General features: G+C 27.4%; 2 long non-coding RNA genes across 2 annotated transcripts; one reads left to right on the top strand and one right to left on the bottom strand.

The window, feature by feature from the left end:
- Positions 1–210: 210 nt before the first annotated feature.
- On the top strand, positions 211–3,201 carry LOC124899993. Its single transcript, XR_007057538.1, has 2 exons — positions 211–336; positions 2,789–3,201. It is a non-coding gene; the product is annotated as an uncharacterized LOC124899993 (long non-coding RNA).
- A 1,548-nt stretch (positions 3,202–4,749) lies between these two features.
- LOC107877024 lies at positions 4,750–6,306 on the bottom strand. The gene is made up of 2 exons (XR_001676107.2): positions 6,181–6,306; positions 4,750–5,141 (listed from the first exon to the last, which is right to left on the bottom strand). It is a non-coding gene; the product is annotated as an uncharacterized LOC107877024 (long non-coding RNA).

Here is a 6,306-nt window from a genome sequence, read left to right as displayed (position 1 = left end):
AAAAGACAAGTAATTAGGAAAAAGTTAAACCAAATCTCTTATTTATCAAAGTAAATTAATTGTCTTCATTGGTATTTTTGAAGATACCAAGAATTAATGTTGCTTCTTGAATTAATTAATTCTATAGTAACACATTAATTTTTGATAATACCTAAATTTATCATCCCTATAAATATATGTTTTTAGTATAGGTTGATACAACTTCTATTACAAATTTCTTGTTTATATATTTCATAGAAATAAGAAAGAAATTAAGGTTGAAAATGGCTGAATGTTATGTTTGTTATTCTAAGTTTCTTGTGATATTTCTCAGTTTGCTCCTCATTGCATCAAATGGTGAGTAAAGAAAAAAAAAGGCTTATATATTGATGCTATATATAAAGAAGTTTAATACACTACTATTTATTCGGGTAATTTAATATGTTGTAACAAGTATATATGTTAGATAAATTGCTTAAATATATCGAATTGTATTGTCATGTGTATTGAATGATAAGCTGCTACTACCCTTGCCATGTTGCTCTCAGAAGCGAATTTAGGATTTAAAGTTTGTGCGCTTTCCATATTAGATCAAAATAAAATCAAATAACAATTAAGGGGATTTAAGGGGATTTGAACCCACAATCAAGAGGACCACACAAAACTTTACTAGTCCCTATATCCGGACGAAAGTTATTGAATCCTGAAAACCCGCATCTAACCCCTTGGATCCTCCCTTGGTCGCTCCTCTATCGTGAAATGATATGAGCTCTTCTTAAAAAAAGTGATCAGATTTTGGCTGATAAGAGAGCGAGTTGTTCGGATGATAAACATCCCTCACTTTATCAAAGGGACAAAAAGAATAGAAGCTCCTACAAATAGGTTTAAAAGAAACAAAAAGTCTGATGCAAATTCACACTAGTTAACTTTTTCTCTTATATATAAGTGAAGGATTGGTGTACCACTAATTTGTTTTTTTGTGACTACACCAATCCTTCATTTATATATAAGAGAAATAATAATAATAATAATAATAATAATTATTATTATTATTATTATTATTCCTTTTGTTTTACTATTATTAATATTATTTTTAATTTTTTTTCCTATTACTATTACTACTACAACTATTATTATTACTATTATTACTTTACTTTACTACTATATAAGTGAAGAATGAGGTGACTACCAAGGATATTTCGATAATTTTAGTGACCCATAATATTATTTGTCTTTATTTATATATAAGAGAAATTCTTATTCTTATTCTTATTCTTATTCTTATTCTTATTATTACTTTTTTTTACTACTACTACTATTATTATTATTACTATTATTACTTTACTTTACTACTATATATAAGTGAAGGTTGGGTTGACTACCAAGGGTATTTCGATAATTTTAATGACCCATAATCTATTATTATTACTATTATTGTTTTTTTTTTACTATTACTATTACTACTATTACTATTACTACTACTAATACTACTACTACTACTACTACTATTATTATTATTATTATTATTATTATTATTATTATTATTTCTTTACTTTTCTTTACTTTACTACTATATATAAGTGAAGGTTGACTACCAAGGGTATTTCGGTAATTTTAGTGACCCCAACCTTTACTTATATATAGTAGTAAATAAAATGGTTGCACATGCATATAGTTTTTCCTTATATTTATTAGTTTTGTTCTCATTTTTATTATGTAATAAAATAGTTACACATGCATATTGTTTTTTCCTTATATTTACTATTAGTTTTGTCCTCGTGTATTATATTAATAATATTTTTATTTAAACCTTTGTAATTGAATTACACATGCTACTATTTTTTTATAAATATCTTTTTGTTCCTTATTAAATGACTACCAAGGATATTTCGATAATTTTATGGTGCAATAAAATGGTTACACATGCATATTATTTTTTTCTTATATTTATTAGTTTTGTCCTCATTTTTATGGCGCAGTAAAATGGTTACGCATGTATATTATTTTTCTTATATTTATTAGTTTTATCCTCATGTATTATTTTAATAATATTTTTTATTTAGACTTTTGTAATTGAATTATACATGGTAGTAATTTTTTATAAATATCTCTTTGTTCCTTATTAAATGATTATCAAGGGTATTTCGGTAATTTTGTGATGCAATAAATATTTCGAAATCAATATATGTCTCCTCAACTTATATATTTGAAACTTTCAAATGAGACGTGCATCATATACTTTTCCACGAATGTCCAAACGAAAGACGTGCCGTCAGCTGTAGTTGCAACAATCTAATTAGATTCCACTTATATAATCACTTTGGTATTGGTTGGACTAGTCTAGCAAGTTCAATTTTGTTCCATACTAAATGTATATATTTTGTTAACATCGGTTCATTGTACTACATTTCTTTTCTTTTACTCCTATACGAAACAATTAAAAAAAGTAAGAAATAATCTTTCCCAAAGTTGAATCTCTTTTGCACATTAGTGTTGTCAAAATGCTCGTGCCTTGTATTGGCACGGGTATCTAGTATATATAGAGCTAAGACATGGTGGCGGACCCAGATTTTAGGGGTTGTGGGTGCACGGAAGGTTCGGACACATATATTGACGTCCAAAGCTTCAAGGTTAATGTCCAACTATCTTCTTAGCTTATTGGATGTTTTTTTAAATCTTATACCAGATTTTATACATTATTTATATGATCACACCTAATCTGCGTAGAATTTAATGAGTGTCGTAACACCAAAAGTTTTACTATAGATTCGCACCTCGCCATCATAATTTTTATTTATTTATTTGGCAGACAATGAAGTTGTGGAGGGTGCTAGTGCTGGTTTTTGTGATGTGTGGAGTGACAATTTTAGGGGACAATGTTATAGTAGATATCGTTGTAATAATACATGTAAAGATGAGGAGGGGTATATTTATGGAGGTGAATGTTTGTGGAAAGGCCTTTTAGTGGGAATGGCTTGTATGTGTATTTATAGATGTTGATGACTCAAATTAATTAATCATCAAATAAATGTCATATTAGATGCAATAATAAGAAGGGGTAAAAACTTGTCGATACTCGATATTTACTTCAAAATTAAATATTTTATATGTAATATCGAATGCAGTATCGTAAGAAAATTGGATATGGCTGTTTCTTGTACTTTATATGTAATGTACTCATCATTAATGTGTGAAATAAAATTTGAAAAGAATAGTAGTAAATATGTACTTATCCTATACTTTCATCGTTCGCTTTTACTTTTCACAATTTTTCTAATTGAATTTCTATTTTTACTTAACAAAAGGTTTTTTTTTTTTTTCTATTTTACCCTTAGCATTAATTGTTATTCTTTCAACCATTTTCAAAATATACTACTATAAACATCAATTAATAAGGGTAATACGGTAAAATAATCATATCAATAATTGTTTTCTTAATGAATGTGTCATGTCAAAAAGTGACAAGTAAAAGCAAACCGAGCAAGCATATAAGATGAATTTGGATGAGTAAAGTTCTAATTAACCAATTTTAGTCAATTCTAAAACATTTATGTTCAACTAATCGGCTTTCACCTGGTCTGCTCTCGAAAGAACGACTTATCTAGCCGAGCTAGTGAAGGTCCTGTCTAGCGATATACTAAAAATTATGCCTTTTAAATCATATTTAGCATCCTCTGATATGAGAAGAATTTATCGGGAAGAATATGATGTAGCGCGATCTGTAAAGTACATGTAAGACAAAAATCAAATTGCTTATGCAATGGAATGTAATACTAATTGATAGATACGAGTGTGAAAGTAATAGCATTATGTTATGGCCATACCATACAACATTTGTGCTATCGCTACCCCTTTGTGTTATAACTAGTAAAAGGCTTAGTATTATTCATTCTTACAGTCAGATCCCAATACATGTGTGTCGCGTATATGTATCTGATATCTAAGATACACACAAAGGCTAGGTTGTGTGTATCTTTACATAAGATATACATGTGTATTTGAGATGACGCTGCTATAAAATAGGCCAAGTCATGTGTATCTGAAATACACACAGCTCAGATACACACGAGATTTTCCTAAACTTTGATATTTTATAATTAATTTAAAATTATATGAACTTTTGAAAATAGTCTTGACTATTTATGTTTTTTACTATTCTTATTTTTGCAAGACTAGAAAATAAAAAAATATGCCCACAAGAATAATTACATGCCAACATATATAGTACTTAATACAATATCTTTCATATAAAACATCAAGTTACAAACATTTAGAACATAAATAATTTATGATCATAATTGCTATGATATTAATCATGTAATCGCAAACATTTATTCAATCATACATTATTATATTTTATAAAACACACTATGCCATAAGAAAAGTCCTATGACCATATATATTGTTGCCTTCATTTTTTTTTTAACATTTATAATAACATGTGGTATTCAATACCTAAAATACACACATGTATCTAATACCTAAGATACACACAAAGGCTAGGTCATGTGTGATCTTTACACAAGATATACATGTGTATTTGAAATGACGTTATTATAAAATAGGCCAAGTCATGTGTATCTGAAATACATACAGCTAAGATACACACAAGTTTTCCTAGACCGTGGTATTTTATAATTGATCTAAAGTTATGTGGAACTTTTGAAAATAATCCCCTTTTATTTGACGATTTATGTTATTTACCCTGTATAATTTCGCCCGATCAAAAAATCTACTATTCTAATTTTTGCAAGACTAGAAAAAAAAATGTGCCCACAAGAATAATTGCATGCCAACATATATAATAATACAATATCTTTCATATAAAACATCAAGTTACAAATATTAATTAGACCATAAATAATTTATAATCATAATTGTTGCGATATTAATCATGTAATCGCAGATATTTATTCAATCATACATTATTATATTGTATAAGACACACTATACCATAAGAAAAGTCTTATGGCCATATATATTGTGCCATTCATTTTATTTTTTTTAACATTTATAATAACAATAACAATATCCCTTGTAACAATCTCCATAAGCTTCATGTTCCTTATGCTTGCACCAATTGTCACATTTTTTAGGAAAACATTTTCCATTCCAACCTTTACTAGGCTTTCTACAGTATTTTGCTTCTGTTATCTGCATCTCTGTATTTAAGACATAGGATAAAAAATATATTAGGAAAGAATAATAAAATAAATAAAACATATCATTTGCTACAACAATGATATATTTTGTATAATCTCACAAAGTAGAATTTAAGAAGGATAAGATAGAACGTATACAGATTTTACCCCTACCTCATAGAGGCCGTAAGAGGATGTTTCTGAGCAAAGGTTTTTGTTAGTATCTACTATTAATTAGGCCATGCTAATCACTTTTGTGCGGGGCTGGGCATATTTTGGTTCGAATTGAAAAAATCAAAAAATCAAATTAACATTTAATTTTGATTTTGGTATTTCGATTTTCGGATCGATTTCGATTTCAAATTTTAGAAATTCGAGTAAACGGTTTGATTTTTTATTTTTTTCAACAAAAAAATTCGGTATATGTATATGTATATGTATATGTATATATAATCAGTATAAATAATTTTTTTGGTTATTTCATTTCATCCATGTTGAGTTATTTATATTTGGGAATGATAAATAGATTTGAAAAAATTATTTTTTCTAAAAAAACCCACCAATTTTAAATGTCCAGTCATGACAAAGAAAGACTCACTATTTTAATCTTCAAAATCGAAATAAAATTTGAAATAACCGAACCGAATTGTAGAAATCGAACCAAACTGAATTTCTTTCGGTTTGGTTATGGTTGTCATTTTCGTCAATTCGAGAACTGAAAAATCGAATTGATATCAAACAATCAAACCGAACAAACCAAATGTCCACCTCTACTTTTGTGAGATAATTGAAATAAATTATAACAAACTAATGGAAAAATATACTCCCTCCTTTTCAATTTATAAATCTTAAGTTTGATTAGATACGAAGTTTTACCTAAATAAAAGAGACTTTTGAAGTTTATAGTATAATCTCAAACACGACTAAAAATATATAATATATACCAAAATGTTATTTGAATCGCTTTGATTTTAATTAAACTATGTTATTCTATGGAACAGACCTAAGTAACCAAAAGAATTAATAGATAAATATTCAAGAATTAAAATTAATCACTCACCAGAAGCAAACATGAGAAGAAAGCAAAAGAGTATAGCACAAATAGTTATTTTGCTAGCCATTTTTCTAATATCCTTTAAAATACTTTGATTGTGTGAAAATAAGGATATCAAATGGTGTATTTATA

Source organism: Capsicum annuum, chromosome 7 (genome assembly GCF_002878395.1).
Source record: "Capsicum annuum cultivar UCD-10X-F1 chromosome 7, UCD10Xv1.1, whole genome shotgun sequence".
Classification (NCBI taxonomy): Eukaryota; Viridiplantae; Streptophyta; class Magnoliopsida; order Solanales; family Solanaceae; genus Capsicum; species Capsicum annuum.
The sequence above is the reverse complement of the archived record's forward strand: the minus strand, read 5'-3'. Positions and strand labels throughout refer to the sequence as shown.